The sequence below is a fragment of the Oncorhynchus clarkii genome, chromosome 25 (genome assembly GCF_045791955.1).
Source record: "Oncorhynchus clarkii lewisi isolate Uvic-CL-2024 chromosome 25, UVic_Ocla_1.0, whole genome shotgun sequence".
NCBI lineage: Eukaryota > Metazoa > Chordata > Actinopteri > Salmoniformes > Salmonidae > Oncorhynchus > Oncorhynchus clarkii.
In genome coordinates, this window is record NC_092171.1 from 10,541,536 (window position 1) to 10,557,515 (window position 15,980).

A 15,980-nucleotide genomic window follows, 5' to 3' on the forward strand; every position below is an offset into this window, starting at 1 on the left:
CAGTAGACATGTATAAGTTACATAATCAATAATAGAGACATTGAGAATGACAGTACAATCAATAAAACACACACTACGCACGCACGCACCACACACACACACCCTAGTACAGTCGTCAATAACTCAAGGCGATACATGAATAACTAACGTCAGAACATAAATAACTCAGTGTCTGACAGTTATTAAGATATCTTGGTCGACAACTTCCTCATCAAAATGCTCGCCACGATACTCGCAGATCTCTGCAACGATGCACCTCAATTCAATGGACAACAATTGCATTTTTACTGAATTACTTAATTATTCAAATTTGTGCGACATTGATATTTTCCTTTCAAAGTTAGTCGAAGGAAGTAAAATAGCGGTGGGCGGGACATTGGTAGTAACCTAAATGGTCAATACTTACAGTTGAAGTCGGACATTTACATACACCTTAGCCAAATACATTTAAACTCAGTTTTGCACAATTCCTGACATTTAATCCTAGTAAAAAATCCCTGTCTTAGGTCAGTTAGGATCACCGAATAATAGTAGAGAGAAGGATTTATTTCAGCTTTTATTTCTTTCATCACATTCCCAGTGGGTCAGAAGTTTACATACACTCAATTAATATTTGGTAGCATTGCCTTTAAATTGTTTAACTTGGGTCAAACATTTCGGGTAGCCTTCCTCAAGCTTCTCACAATAAGTTGGGTGAATTTTGGCCCATTCCTCCTGACAGAGCTGGTGTAACTGAGTCAGGTTTGTAGGCCTCCTTGCTTGCACACGCTTTTTCAGTTCTGCCCACAAATTTTCTATAGGATTGAGGTTGAGGGCTTTGTGATGGCCACTCCAATACCTTGACTTTGTTGTCCTTAAGTCAATTTTGCCACAACTTTGGAAGTATGCTAGGGGTCATTGTCCATTTGAAACAACCATTTGCAACCAAGCTTTAACTTCCTGACTGATGTCTTGATGTCTGATGTCTTACTTCAACATATCCACATAAATTTCCTGCCTCATGATGCCGTATATTTTGTGAAGTGCACCAGTCCCTCCTGCAACAAAGCACCCCCACAACATGATGCTGCCACCCCCGTGCTTCACGGTTAGGATGGTGTTCTTTGGCTTCCTCCAGCATCTTCACAGGTCCTTTGCTCTTGTTCTGGGATTGATTTGCACTTTTCGCACCAAAGTACGGTCATCTCTAGGAGACAGAACGCGTCTCCTTCCTGAGTGGTATGACGACAGCGTGGTCCCATGGTGTTTATACTTGCATACTATTGTTTGTACAGATGAACATTGTACCTTCAGGCGTTTGGAATTTGCTCCCAAGGATGAACCAGACTTGTGGAGGTATACCATTTTTTTCAGAGGTCTTGGCTGATTTATTTTGATTTTCCCATGATGTCAAGCAAAGATGCACTGAGTTTGAAGGTTGGCCTTGAAATACATCCACAGGTAAACCTCCAATTGACTCAAATGATGACAATTAGCCTATCAGAAGCTTCTAAAGCCATGACATCATTTTCTAGAATTTTCCAGGCTGTTTAAAGGCACAGTCAACTTAGTGTATGTAAACTTCTGACCCACTGGAATTGTGATTACAGTGAATTATAAGTGAAATAATCTGTCTGTAAACATTTGTTAACAAGACATTTGTGGAGTAGTTGAAAATAAAGTTTTAATGACTCCAACCTAAGTGTATGTAAACTTCCGACTTCAACTGTATGTATACACCTACTCCAGATACTAGTACTACCACAGCAATGTACTATTCTGTCTGTGTTGATGCAGTTTACTAAGGTATTTTCAGAGCAGACATAAGATGACCCTCCAAATCTACAAATGTAGCTCCAAATCAAGTAGTTTAAATGTGAGGGCAGATTCAGGGTTGTATTTCACTAGGAGATACTTTGTGTTACATCCCCTCTCTAATCCTAACCTCAGCCCAAACGTCCTGTCCCACTCTGCTGCAGAATCATGTTGTTCATCCAGACAGCTCAGGACAGATTTAAAGGAGACACTTTCTTTGTTACAACCAAATATATATTTTTCATGTTAATGGCATGTTACGGAAGGGTCCAGGCAGCTTTTTTGTGATTTCACATGTTCTAGAGAAACCTACCCCAAACAGCAAATCACTTCCTCATCCTCGTTGTGTAGTTTGGGGCCCCTGAAAAAACATGAACAAAATCTCAAACACCCCAAATGTCCTTTTAAAAACGGCAAAGCTCTCAGTATACTGATGCAGGTCTTTAGATGTTGTACACATGAAATTGCCATTCCGAACTTCATCCACAATGATATATTCCCTTTTGCTGTTCTTCCTATTCGGAAATAGGAAGAAGTTCTTCCTATTTCCGAGTTGTCCGAGTTGTCTGAGAGCCAAATAGCATTTCTCTGTAGCTTACAGTTGGGTTTCCACTAGATAAAACAGACAAAATTGTCTATATCGTACAAATTCATGAAAACAAATATTTGCTTTTTGGTCTTAATTTAAGGTTAGGGTTAGGCTAGGGTTAGCAGTGTGGTTAAGGTTAGGTTCAAGCTGAGAGTGGCGCATTGGTCTATGGCACCGCATCACAGTGTTGCGGCGTCACTACAGCCTGAGGTTCGATCCTGTGTAACAACCAGCCGTGACCGGGAGTTCCATAGGACTGCGCACAATTGGCCCAGTGTCATTAGGGGAGGGTTTGGACGGCGGGGCTTCACCTGGCTTATCGCGCTCTAAGGACTCATTCTGGCAGGCCGGGCGCCTGCAGGCTAACTTCGGTTGTCAATTGCTTTTCAACCATAGCTACACAAGCATTTGTGTAAGAGTATTGATAGCTAGCATAGCATTAAGCCTAGCATTCAGCAGACAACATTTTCACAAAAACAAGAAAAGCATTCAAATAAAATCATTTACCTTTGAATAACTTTGGATGTTTTCAATGAGGAGACTCTCAGTTAGATAGCAAATGTTCATTTTTTCCAAAAAATATTATTTGTGTAGGAGAAATTGCTCCGTTTTGTTCATCACGTTTGGCTAAGAAAAAAACCCGAAAATTCAGTCAGTACAACGCCGAACTTTTTTCCAAATTAACTCCATAATATCGACAGAAACATGGCAAACGTTGTTTAGAATCAATCCTCAAGGTGTTTTTCACATATCTATTCGATGATAAATCATTCGTGGCAGTTGGGTTTCTCCTCGGAAGCAAATGGAAAAATACACGCAGCTGGAGATTACGCAATAAATGCGACCGAGGACACCAAGCGAGCACCTGGTAGATGTAGTGTAAAATGGTCAATCTTCCAATGATATGCCTACAAATACGTCACAATGCTGCAGACACCTTGGGGAAACGACAGAAAGTGTAAGCTCATTCCTGGTGCATTCACAGCCATATAAGGAGACATTGGAACACAGCGCCTTCAAAATCTGGGGCTCTTCCTGTTTGAAATTTCATCTTGGTTTCGCCTGTAGCATCAGTTCTGTTGCACATACAGATAATATCTTTGCAATTTTGGAAACGTCAGAGTGTTTTCTTTCCAAAGCTGTCAATTATATGCATAGTCAAGCATCTTTTCGTGACAAAATATCTTGTTTAAAACGGGAAAGTTTTTTTATCCAAAAATTATAAGAGCCAACCCTGAATACCCCCAATTCCAGAATTAGCAGCATGTGTCACTCTTCGAGGTGGAACCTAAACGAGACTTTCCGCTCTAGGACAGGAATTACTCAAAAAAGGTGAAGCAACTTCCTCTGAGGTGGGCCTTTAAGTCCTGCTCTCTGATATCTCCATCCTGACACCATTCAAATCAAATCAAATCGTATTTGTCACATGCTTCGTAAACAACAGGTGTAGACTAACAGTGAAATGCTACACACTCAGGGTACCAGTAACGATGTGTAGTGGTACGAGGTAATTGAGGTAGATATGTACATATAGGTATGGATAAACTGACTAGGCAACAGGATAGGTAATAAACAGTAGCAGCAGCGTATGTGATGAGCAAACCCAAATGTAATCTGCTGAAATTGTTTCTATTTTCTGCCGCGATTTCTGCTGAAAATCTGCGGAACTCTGCAGAAAGCTTATTTTGGCCCTAGAGTACTAACATTATTTCATAACATTCAGAACATGGTTTTAAGTATTCAGATACCCTTGATTTTCCCCACATTTTGCTATGTTACAGCCTTATTCTAAATTGGCTTATATAAATGTTTTTCCTCATCAATCTACATACAATACCACATAGTGACAAAGCAAAAACAGATTTGTTGAAATGTTTGCAAATTTCTTAGAAATAAAAAACACCTTATTTCCCTAAGTATTCAGACCCTTTGCTATGAGACGCGAAATTGAGCTCAGATGCATCCTGTGTCCATTGATCGTCCATTGGAGTGTCCATTGGAGTCCACTTGTGGTAAATTCAATTGATTGGACATGATTTGGAAAGGCACACACCTGTCTATATAAGGTCCCACAGTTGACAGTGCATGTCAGAGCAAAAACCAAGCCATGGTGTCGAAAGAATTGCGCTAAGAGCTCCGAGACAGGATTGTGTCGAGACACAGATCTGGGGACATGTACCAAAAGATGTCTGCAGCATAGAAGGTCCCCAAGAACTCGGTGGCCTCTATCATTCTTAAAGATGAACTCCATTCTGTCAGCTGTGTAGGGAGTCTTTGCCAGACAGGAGGCCAGGGTCTGTGTTCTTGTAGAAAATAAAGAACAATGATAAATCTAGCAAATTAAGGATTCTAAGGTTGAGTTCAATAACAGCCCTACAGTGGATCTCAAGCTTTGAAGCTAAGCAATCTCTCTCCTTAACCAATACACACACATACACACGCACGCACGCACGCACACACACACACACACACACACACACACACACACACACACACACACACACACACACACACACACACACACACACACACTCACACACACACACAGCTCATAAACCTGAACGTATGTCTCATACACACACAGATATTTTAAAACAATGAGAGTAGTTAGCAAAAAATAACATGTGCTGCTTTTATAATTCATTCCCAACACGTCACTTGTTTTGATAGCTCCTAGCTACTAGCTAGCCTAAATGGCAGGATGGAGCTGGGGCTACAAGTTGGGAAGCTTGCCAGGCTAACGTTAGCTAGTAAACTTCCCACCCCCTATCTAGGTACAGACAAACATTTAATGAACAAGAACAGATATTAGCTAGCTTGAGCAAAACTACTAGCTAGTTAATATATCTGTAGTGTAGCTAGCTAAAGTATCAGAATGCTTGGCTGGTCAACTAGCCCTCCTGTTGTTGTGTCGGAGTGACCTCAGGTGTCCACTGCAGTTTGACACTGTATGTAGCAGATTGAATTCTGACAGTCTTTGCAGAAAAGTACTCCTCCATCCTCATACAGTTCAGCTGGAAACTCTCTGGCACTGACCCTGGCTGTTATTCTGGACACCAAGTGTTTATTCTTCAGCTCCTCGACTGTAAATCTGGGCATTTTTAGCTACATAATGTTACTTCGCTCCTCAGACAGCTGCCATTCACTCACTGAGCTTCCTGCACCACTCACACAGGGGAGGGGCTACGGTTGGGAGAGTGGGACATCTCTGGCTACACTTTTGGGTGGTTGAAATAAATGAAAATGAAATGAAAATGCAAGTTCAGCAGTCAATTTTAGTTAACTTTTCTATCAGCTGGCAGTGTACTTTCGCTTTAGATTCCTATGGGTTCCAATTTGAAATTCCTGTTTGTTCCAGACTTGGTGCATCGGTACCGCTTGCCGTGCGGTAGCAGAGAGAACAGTTTATGACTTAGGACCGTCCTCTGACACCACCTGGTATAGAGGTACTGGATGGCAGAGCCATTGATGGAGTGAGAGTGGGATAGAAAGACAGAGAGAGAGACAGAGAGGGAGACTTTGACTTTTTGTCTTTCTTTAATGATACATTCTCATTAAAAAAAAAATATCCCCTATACTGCATACTCTCCTTGCCCTCTACCACACGATACAACACCACAAATCACAATAACCATCTTCCCCAGCTGTACAGACGGCCCCACCGATGCACCAAATCTCCTGAAACATCTCCACACTTTTTGTAATTTTATAGAACTCAAATTCCACCCTATGGCACGCAGAGACCATCCCATTAAATAATAGTAAAGTCAGTGATGGCCCGACCAGAAAAAATCCACCAGCTTGCGTTGCACATCTGAGAGCAGACCGGCGGGGGGGTTGAGCACAGCCAGTTTATGCCACAGGGAAGACGCTGCCAGGTTTTTGATTATCAGCACCCTCCCTATATATGACACTTGGGACATGAGCCACCTCCACCTGGCCGGTCTTGACACCCCCTCCCAGTTCTTCCTGACCCACCTCTCCGAGCCCAGGTACACCCCCAAAATGTTAAGCCCTTCACAACCCCACTGCCCTGATAGAGGGCATCCTTGTCTACTGCCCCGCCTCACCCAGACTGGCCTACTGAGCCCCCCTCCCACCTTGACTATACATGTCGTTCCAGCATACAACATCTTCACACTGGTCAAAAACCTTTCCCCAAACCCAAACATCACATTAAACAGATACTCATGACCCACTCAGAGTCCAGATGGGACTTCAGTCTGCTAGCGAGGACCTTGGCAAATATCTTGTAGTCCGCACAGAGTATTGCCAAAGGGCGCCAGCTCTTAAGTTCCCCTTTTTTGGGCAGGAGAGTCGGAACAAGGCACTACAACATATGCGCATGTAGTAGAGAGACAGAAAGAGAGACAGAAAGAGAGAGAGAGACATAGAGTGTGAGAGAGAGAGAGAGAGACAGAAAAAGAGAGAGAGAACGAGAGAGCGACAGAAAGAGGTACTACAATATATAATAGTATGTATATGTAGTAGTCTATTTAACTGTGTTGTACGTTAAGTCATCTCTGGTATCTTTGAGGCAGACACTGTCTGTAACAGCTGTGTTGCAGACTGTTCCCTCCCTGTGTGTTCTCTAGACTATCCTCCCTCACACACTGACGGGCAAACTTCTGGCAATCGCACTGTCAAACTGTTAAGTGCTCATACTCATAATGTATATTATAGAATGCACTAAGTGATGGTCTATATGCACTATGTGCCACATACATTACGTCCTGTATAAACATTACATTGTATTGTATACACACTCTCCATAGCTATCAGGCTGCGTCAGACACTGTAAATGTTTAATTTAATGGCGAGGTGAGCTAGCTGGGGGAAAGATATACTTGAATGTAATATACACGCACATGCTCGCACACACACACACACACACACACACACACACACACACACACACACACACACACACACACACACACACACACACACACACACACACACACACACACACACTCACACACACTCACTCACACACTCACACACACATACCTATGAGGTACGACACTCCATAACTCTATTTTGGAAATTCATTTTGCTCCCTCCCAGGAATGTTATTGATTCCCGGTTTTCATCACTCTGTAGGTTTCCCCTTTGGCTCATATGGGAGAGAGGGAAGGGAAGGGAAGTGAAGGGAAGCGAAGGGAGAGACGGAGTGGGAGAGAGAAAGAAAGAGACAGAGACGTTTGTGTGTGCCTGCGTGCGTGTGTGATTTATGAGTGTCATGCTGCTGTGTAGCAGACAGTGTTGGCTGTGTTCAAGCTGTAAAGCAGGTGAAAAGAGATGGAGGTCATAAATTGTGTGGAGGTGTGTGTGCGATTGTATGTGTGTTTTTGTGTTTCTGTCTGTCGCTCCTGTGTCTGACAGGTAACAAGGCCACTACTTGAACACACACACACACACCTAGAGGACATTCCACACACTCTCTCTCCTGTCTATGTATAGATATATGAAAGCTGTGTGTTAAATGGTGCAGGTGTCACGACCTGTATGTCTGGATGAGGAAGTATGTGTGTGTGTGTCCAAACTGTCCGATTTTCCATCGCTGCAATTTATGGTCCTTTCTGATGTCTGACTTCTTCTACTCTCTCACCCCCTTTGCCCTTTCTGACTCTCCTCTCCCCTCCCCTACCATCCCCTCTCCTCCTCTCCCCTCTCCCCTTTTCCTTCCCCTCTCCTCTTTTCCTCTCCTCTCACTACTCTGAGTATTGATAGCACGAAGAACAATGAAAGTAAGAGGAGATGTGTAGATGATGTATCCAGTATTTGAGTGGGAGATAAATCCGAAACAGAGGAGATGTGTAGATGATGTATCCAGTATGTGAGTGGGAGATAAATCCGAAACAGAGGAGATGTGTAGATGATGTATGTGAGTAGGAGATAAATCCAAAACAGAGGAGAGGAAACATGTAATGACAAAACAGATGAAGTGTCACGTTCTGACCATAGTTATTTTATTTTATTCTTTGTTTTAGTATGGTCAGGGCGTGAGTTGGGGTGGGCAGTCTATGTTTGTTTTTCTATGTTGGTTTTTGTGTTCGGCCTAGTATGGTTCTCAATCAGAGGCAGGTGTCGTTAGTTGTCTCTGATTAAGAATCATACTTAGGTAGCCTGGGTTTCACTTTTGGTTTGTGGGTGTTTGTTTCTGTGTGAGTGTTTGGGCCACACGGTACTGTTTTGGTTTTTGTAAATTCACGTCATCGTTTATTGTTTTGATTCAGTGTTCAGTGCTTTCTTGAATTAAAATCATCATGAACACTTACCACCCTGGGCTTTGGTCCGATCCTTACTCCTCCTCAGACGAAGAGGAGGAAATCCGTTACAGAAACACCCACCACAAAAGGACCAAGCAGTGTGGTAACAGTCAGCAGCAGCGATCGCAGGACTCCTGGACATGGGAGCGAGATCTGGACTATGTCACTACTTGGGAGAAGATAGACAGGTGGTCGGTCAACCCAGGGAGCGTGCCGGAACCCGCCTGGGATTCTCTGGAGCAGTGTGAGGAGGGATACCGGCGAATTAAGTCAGCACGGTGGCGCGGAAGGAAGCCTGAGAGGCAGCCCCAAAAAATGATTGGGGGGACGCACACGGGGAGTGTGGCGAAGTCAGGTAGGAGACCTGTGCCAACTTCCTGTGCTTACTGTAGAGCGAGAGGGACCGGGCAGGCACCGTGTTATGCATTGGAGCGCACGGTGACCCCGGTGCGTGTGCATAGCCCATTGCGGTACATTCCTACTCCTCGTATCGGCCGGGCTAGAGTGGGCATCGAGCCAGGTGCCATGAAGCCGGCTCTACGCATCTGGTCTCAAGTGCATCTCCTCGGGCCGGCGTACATGGCACCAGCCTTACGCATGGTGTCCCGGTTTGCCAGCACAGCCCAGTGCGGGCTATTCCACCTCGCTACACTGGCCTGGCTACGGGGAGCATTCAACCAGGTAAGGTTGTGCAGGCTCGGTGCTCAAGAGCTCCAGTGCGCCTGCAAGGTCCGGTCTATCCGGTGCCACCTCCACGCACCAGCGCTCCGGTGGCAGCCCCCCGCACCAGGCTGTCTCTCCGTCTTCTTCCTACAGGTGCTCCCGCCTGTCCAGTGCTGTCAGAGTCTTCCTCCTGCCCAGCGCTGTCAGAGTCTCCCGTCTGTCCTGAGCCGCCAGAGTCTCCCGTCTGTCCTGGGCCGCCAGAGTCTCCCGTCTGTCCTGGGCCGCCAGAGTCTCCCGTCTGTCCTGGGCCGCCAGAGTCTCCCGTCTGTCCTGGGCCGCCAGAGTCTCCCGTCTGTCCTGGGCCGCCAGAGTCTCCCGTCTGTCCTGGGCCGCCAGAGTCTCCCGTCTGTCCTGTCCTGAGCCGGCCGCTGAGCCGCCAGAGTCTCCCGTCTGTCCTGGGCCGCCAGAGTCTCCCGTCTGTCCTGAGTCTCCCGTCTGTCCTGGGCCGCCAGAGTCTCCCGTCTGTCCTGAGCCGCCAGAGTCTCCCGTCTGTCCTGAGCCGCCAGAGTCTCCCGTCTGTCCTGAGCCGCCAGAGCCGCCAGCCAGCCAGGAGCGGCCAGAGCCGTCAGTCAGCCAGGAGCCGCCAGAGCCGCCAGCCAGCCAGGAGCGGCCAGAGCCGTCAGGCAGCCAGGAGCCGCCAGAGCCGTCAGTCAGCCAGGAGCCGCCAGAGCCGTCAGTCAGCCAGGAGATGCCAGAATCGCCCTTCACTCCGGAGTTGCCGGAGTCTCCCGCCGGTCCGGCGCTGCCGGAGTCTCCCGCCTGTCCGGCGCTGCCTGGAATCTCCCGTCCATTCGGGACCCCAGTCTGAGGTCGGCGGCGAGGGTCGCCGCTCATAAGAGGCCATGTGGGCAGTTGAGGAGGCGGACAAAAACTATGGTGAAGTGGGGTATACATCCCGCGCCAGAGCCGCCACCGCGGACAGACGCCCATCCTATAGGTTCAGGTTTTGCGGGTGTACTGTCACGTTCTGACCATAGTTCTGTTATTTTATTATTTGTTTTAGTATGGTCAGGGCGTGAGTTGGGGTGGGCAGTCTATGTTTGTTTTTCTATGTTGGTTTTTGTGTTCGGCCTAGTATGGTTCTCAATCAGAGGCAGGTGTCGTTAGTTGTCTCTGATTGAGAATCATACTTAGGTAGCCTGGGTTTCACTTTTGGTTTGTGGGTGTTTGTTTCTGTGTGAGTGTTTGGGTCACACGGTACTGTTTTGGTTTTTGTAAATTCACGTCATCGTTTATTGTTTTGATTCAGTGTTCAGTGCTTTCTTGAATGAAAATCATCATGAACACTTACCACGCTGGGCTTTGGTCCGATCCTTACTCCTCCTCAGACAAAGAGGAGGAAATCCGTTACATGAAGCAAGAAAGGCACATTTCTTTATTCTCAGCTTGAGCCAATAGTCCCACTCTCAAGGTGCTTTGAACATTATACTGTGTGTGTCTTTTATGTAATGAGAACAACGGTTTACATTTAATTGGGAACACAATGACTTCCCCGACTGTTCATTTTCCACCGCATGTCAGACCATCTTCCCTCAGGACACATCTTCCAAAGGTCAAGTAGGGGGATGCTCATATGTGTCCTATTTCATTGCATGTACAAGTGGGTATTCTGTACATGTCTGAAAATTTGTTTTTTTGCATAACCCAAGAGAGAGAGTGGGGTTGTGTTGACGACGACCCTGGAGCAATTAGTGCCTTTCTCAAGGGAAGATCAATGGAAGATCACAGATTCTTCACCTTGTCGGCTCGGGGATTCGAACTAGCAACCTTTCGTTACTGGCCCAACGCTCTAACCGCTAGGCTTCCTGTCACCCTCTAGGCTTCCCGTCACCCTCTAGGCTACCTAAGCCTAATCAGAGACACACATTGTGTGTGTGTGTGTGTGTGTGTTTGTGTGTGTATGCGTGCACACTGCACATGCTTGTGTGTGTGTGTGTGTGTGTGTGTGTGTGTGTGTATGTGTGTGCGTGTGTGTGTGTGTGTGTATCAGTGGAGGCTGCTGAGGGGAGGACGGCTCCTAATAATGTCTGAAAAGGAGCTAATGGAATGGCATCAAACACATGGAAACCTTAAGTTTGATGTATTTGATACCATTTCACCTATTCTGCTCCAGCCATTACCACGAGCCTGTCCTCTACAATTAGGGTTTCACCAACCTGCTGTGGTGTGTGTGCTTGTGTGCGTGTGTGTGGGAATGATGGAGGCAGTCATGCATTACTGATAAGCCTGTGGTTGACTTGCTCTTTTGCTTCCAGACGTGTCCAGCATACATCTCCCCTCATTACACACACCCCTCTTTCTTTCTTTCTTTCTTTCTTTCTTTCTTTCTTTCTTTCTTTCTTTCTTTCTTTCTTTCTTTCTTTCTTTCTCTCTCTGTCAACACAACAAGGTCTCACGGTTCTACCAATTTGACTTCAGATTCTGACGTTTGTCCACGTTTCGCCAAACGTCAAATTTCGAGTTTCTCCAAATGTCAAATTTCGACAGTTAATTTTAGGATATGGTTACAGTTACAACAAAAACAACTCGACTGTTAAGTTGAGGGTTTAAGATAGGGTTACAACAGTAAAAAACTTGATGGTTAAGTTTAGGCATTAGTTCCGAATGGTTAAGGTAAGGGATAAGGGTTGCGATTAGGGTAAAACAAAATGAAAAAAAAGTCATAAAACGAGTACCTAGCACTGTGATTGAACACGCAATACTCGGAGTTGGAGCACGCGGCTAATGCCCATCCACCATCCTCATCCACAACACCCTAGCAAACCACAAGCCTAATTGATGGTGTCCCATTTGTTGTTATTTCTCTCCTACATATGGAAATCAGCACAACGTTCCTACCCCCAATTCCAGAATACGTATTAGCAGCCTGTGTCAGTCTTCGAGGTGGAACCTAAACGAGAATATCCCCTCTGAGATAGGAATTACTCAAAAAATAGGTGCAGCAACTTCCTCTGTGGTGGGCCTTTAAGTCCGTCTGTGCTCTTTGTTTTCTCTGAAAGAGAGACAGAAAGAGAGAGACAGAGAGAGAGGGAGAGAGAGCGAGACAGAGAGAGACAGAGACAGAAAGAGAGAGACAGAAAGAGAGAGACAGAGAGAGACAGAGACAGAGAGAGAGAGACATTTCTTCACACAGGGTCGTGGGGTTAGACAGGGATGCAGCTTAAGCCCCACCCTCTTCAACATATATATTAACGAATTGGCGCGGGCACTAGAAAGGTCTGCAGCACCCGGCCTCCCCCTGCTAGAATCCAAAGTCAAATGTCTGCTGTTTGCTGATGATCTGGTGCTTCTGTCACCAACCAAGGAGGGCCTACAGCAGCACCTAGATCTAATGCACAGATTCTGTCAGACCTGGGCCCTGACAGTAAATCTCAGTAAGACCAAAATAATGGTGTTCCAAAAAAGGTCCAGTCACCAGGACCACGAATACAAATTCCATCTAGACACTGTTGCCCTAGAGCACACAAAAAACTATACATACCTTGGCCTAAACATCAGCGCCACAGGTAACTTCCACAAAGCTGTGAACGATCTGAGAGACAAGGCAAGAAGGGCATTCTATGCCATCAAAAGGAACATAAATTTCAACATACCAATTAGGATTTGGCTAAAAATACTTGAATCAGTCATAGAGCCCATTGCCCTTTATGGTTGTGAGGTCTGGGTTCCGCTCACCAACCAAGACTTCACAAGATGGGACAAACACCAAATTGAGACTCTGCACGCAGAATTCTGCAAAAATATCCTCTGTGTACAACGTAGAACACCAAATAATGCATGCAGAGCAGAATTAGGCCGATACCCACTAATTATCAAAATCCAGAAAAGAGCCATTAAATTCTATAACCACCTAAAAGGAAGTGATTCCCAAACCTTCGATAACAAAGCCATCACCTACAGAGAGATGAACCTGGAAAAGGGCCCCCTAAGCAAGCTGGTCCTGGGGCTCTGTTCACAAACACAAACACACCCTACAGAGCCCCAGGACAACAGCACAATTAGACCCAACCAAATCATGAGAAAACAAAAAGATAATTACTTGACACATTGGAAAGAATTAACAAAAAAACAGAGCAAACTAGAATGCTATTTGGCCCTACACAGAGAGTACACAGCGGCGGAATACCTGACCACTGTGACTGACCCAAAATTAAGGAAAGCTTTGACTATGTACAGACTCAGTGAGCATAGCCTTGCTATTGAGAAAGGCCACCGTAGGCAGACATGGCTCTCAAGAGAAGACAGGCTATGCGCTCACTGCCCACAAAATGAGTTGGAAACTGAGCTGCACTTCCTAACCTCCTGCCCAATGTATGACCATATTAGAGAGACATATTTCCCTCAGATTACACAGATCCACAAAGAATTCGAAAACAAATCCAATTTTGAAAAACTCCCACATCTACTGGGTTAAATTCCACAGTGTGACATCACAGCAGCAAGATTTGTGACCTGTTGCCACGAAAAAAGGGCAACCAGTGAAGAACACACACCATTGTAAATTCAACCCATATTTATGCTTATTTATTTTATATTGTGTCCTTTAACCATTTGTACATTGTTAAAACACTGTATATACACACAATATGACATTTGTAATGTCTTTATTGTTTTGAAACTTCTGTATGTGTAATGTTTACTGTTAATTTTTTATTGTTTTTCACTTTATATATTCACTTTATATATTATCTACCTCACTTGCTTTGGCAATGTTAACACATGTTTCCCATGCCAATAAAGCCCTTGAATTGAATTGAATTGAGAGAGAGAGAGAGAGAGAGACAGAGAGAGACAGAGAGAGAGAGAGAGAGAGAGAGAGAGAGACAGAAAGAGAGAGAGAGAGAGAGAGAGAGAGAGAGAGAGAGAGAGAGAGAGAGACAGAAAGAGACATAGAGAGAGAGAGAGAGAGAGAGAGACAGACAGAAAGAGACATAGAGAGTGAGAGTGAGAGTGAGAGTGAGAGTGAGAGAGAGAGGGGAATGGAAGATGAGCAAGAGAGACAGAAAGAGGTACTGTACTACAATATATAGTAGTACAGTTGAAGTCGGATATTTACATAAACCTTAGCCAAATACATTTAAACTCAGTTTTTCACAATTCCTGACATTTAATCCTAGTAAAATTCTCTGTCTTAGGTCAGTTAGGATCACCACTTTATTTTAAGAATGTGAAATGTCAGAATAATAGTAGAGAGAATGATTTATTTCAGCTTTCATTTCTTTCATCACATTCCCAGTGGGTCAGAAGTTTACATACACTCAATTAGTATTTGGTAGGATTGCCTTTAAATGGTTTAACTTGGGTCAAATGTTTCGGGTAGCCTTCCACAAGCTTCCCACAATAAGTTGGGTGAATTTTGTACTATTCCTCCTGACAGAGCTCGTGTAACTGAGTCAGGTCTGTAGGCCTCCTTGCTCGCACACGCTTTTTCAGTTCTGCCCACACATTTTCTATAGGATTGAGGTCAGGGCTTTGTGATGGCCACTCCAATACCTTGACTTTGTTGTCCTTAAGCCATTTTGCCACAACTTTGGAAATATGCTTGGGGTCATTGTCCATTTGGAAGACCCATTTGCGACCAAGCTTTAACTTCCTGACTGATGTCTTGAGATGTTGCTTCAATATATCCACATAATTTTCCGCCCTCATGATGCCATCTATTTTGTGAAGTGCACCAGTCCCTCCTGCAGCAAAGCACCCCCACAACATGATGCTGCCACCCACATGCTTCATGGTTGGGATGGTGTTCTTCGGCTTGCAAGCCTCCCCCTTTTTTCTCCAAACATAATGATGGTCATTATGGCCAAACAGTTCTATTTTTGTTTCATCAGACCATCTCTTGCACCAAAAAGTACGATATTTGTCCCCATGTGCAGTTGCAAACCGTAGTCTGGCTTTTTTTATTTCAGGTTATGTCGATATAGGACTTGTTTTACTGTGGATAGAGATACTTTTGCACCTGTTTTCTCCAGCATCTTCACAAGGTCCTTTACTGTTGTTCTGGGATTGATTTGCACTTTTCGCACCAAAGTACGTTCATCTCTAGGAGACAAAACTCATCTCCTTCCTGAGCAGTATGACGGCTGCATGGTCCCATGGTGTTTATACATGCATACTATTGTTTGTACAGATGGACGTGGTACCTTCAGGTGTTTGGAAATTGCTCCCAAGGATGAACCAGAGGCCTTGAAATACCTCCACAGGTACACCTCAAATTGACTCAAATGATGTCAATTAGCCTATCAGAAGTTTCTAAAGCCATGACATCATTTTCTGGAATTTTCCAAGCTGTAAATGCACAATCAACTTAGTGTATGTAAACTTCTGACCCACTGGAATTGTGATACAGTGAATTATAAGTGAAATAATCTGTCTGTAAACAATTGTTGGAAAAATTACTTGTGTCATGCACAAAGTAGATGTCCTAACCGACTTGCCAAAACTATAGTTTGTTAACAAGACATCTGTGGAGTGGTTGAAAAACAAGTTTTAATGACTCCAACCTAAGTGTATGTAAACTTCCGACTTCAACTGTATGTATATAGTAGTCTATTTAACTGTGTTGTATGTTAACTCATCTCTGGTATCTCTGCGGGCAGACA

General features: G+C 44.7%; 1 protein-coding gene across 1 annotated transcript in view; it reads left to right on the plus strand.

Annotated features, from left to right (window-relative positions):
- LOC139384025 (kinesin-like protein KIF26B) overlaps positions 1-15,980 on the plus strand; it is a 172,533-nt gene that overhangs the window by 80,004 nt on the left and 76,549 nt on the right. The window lies entirely within an intron of this gene.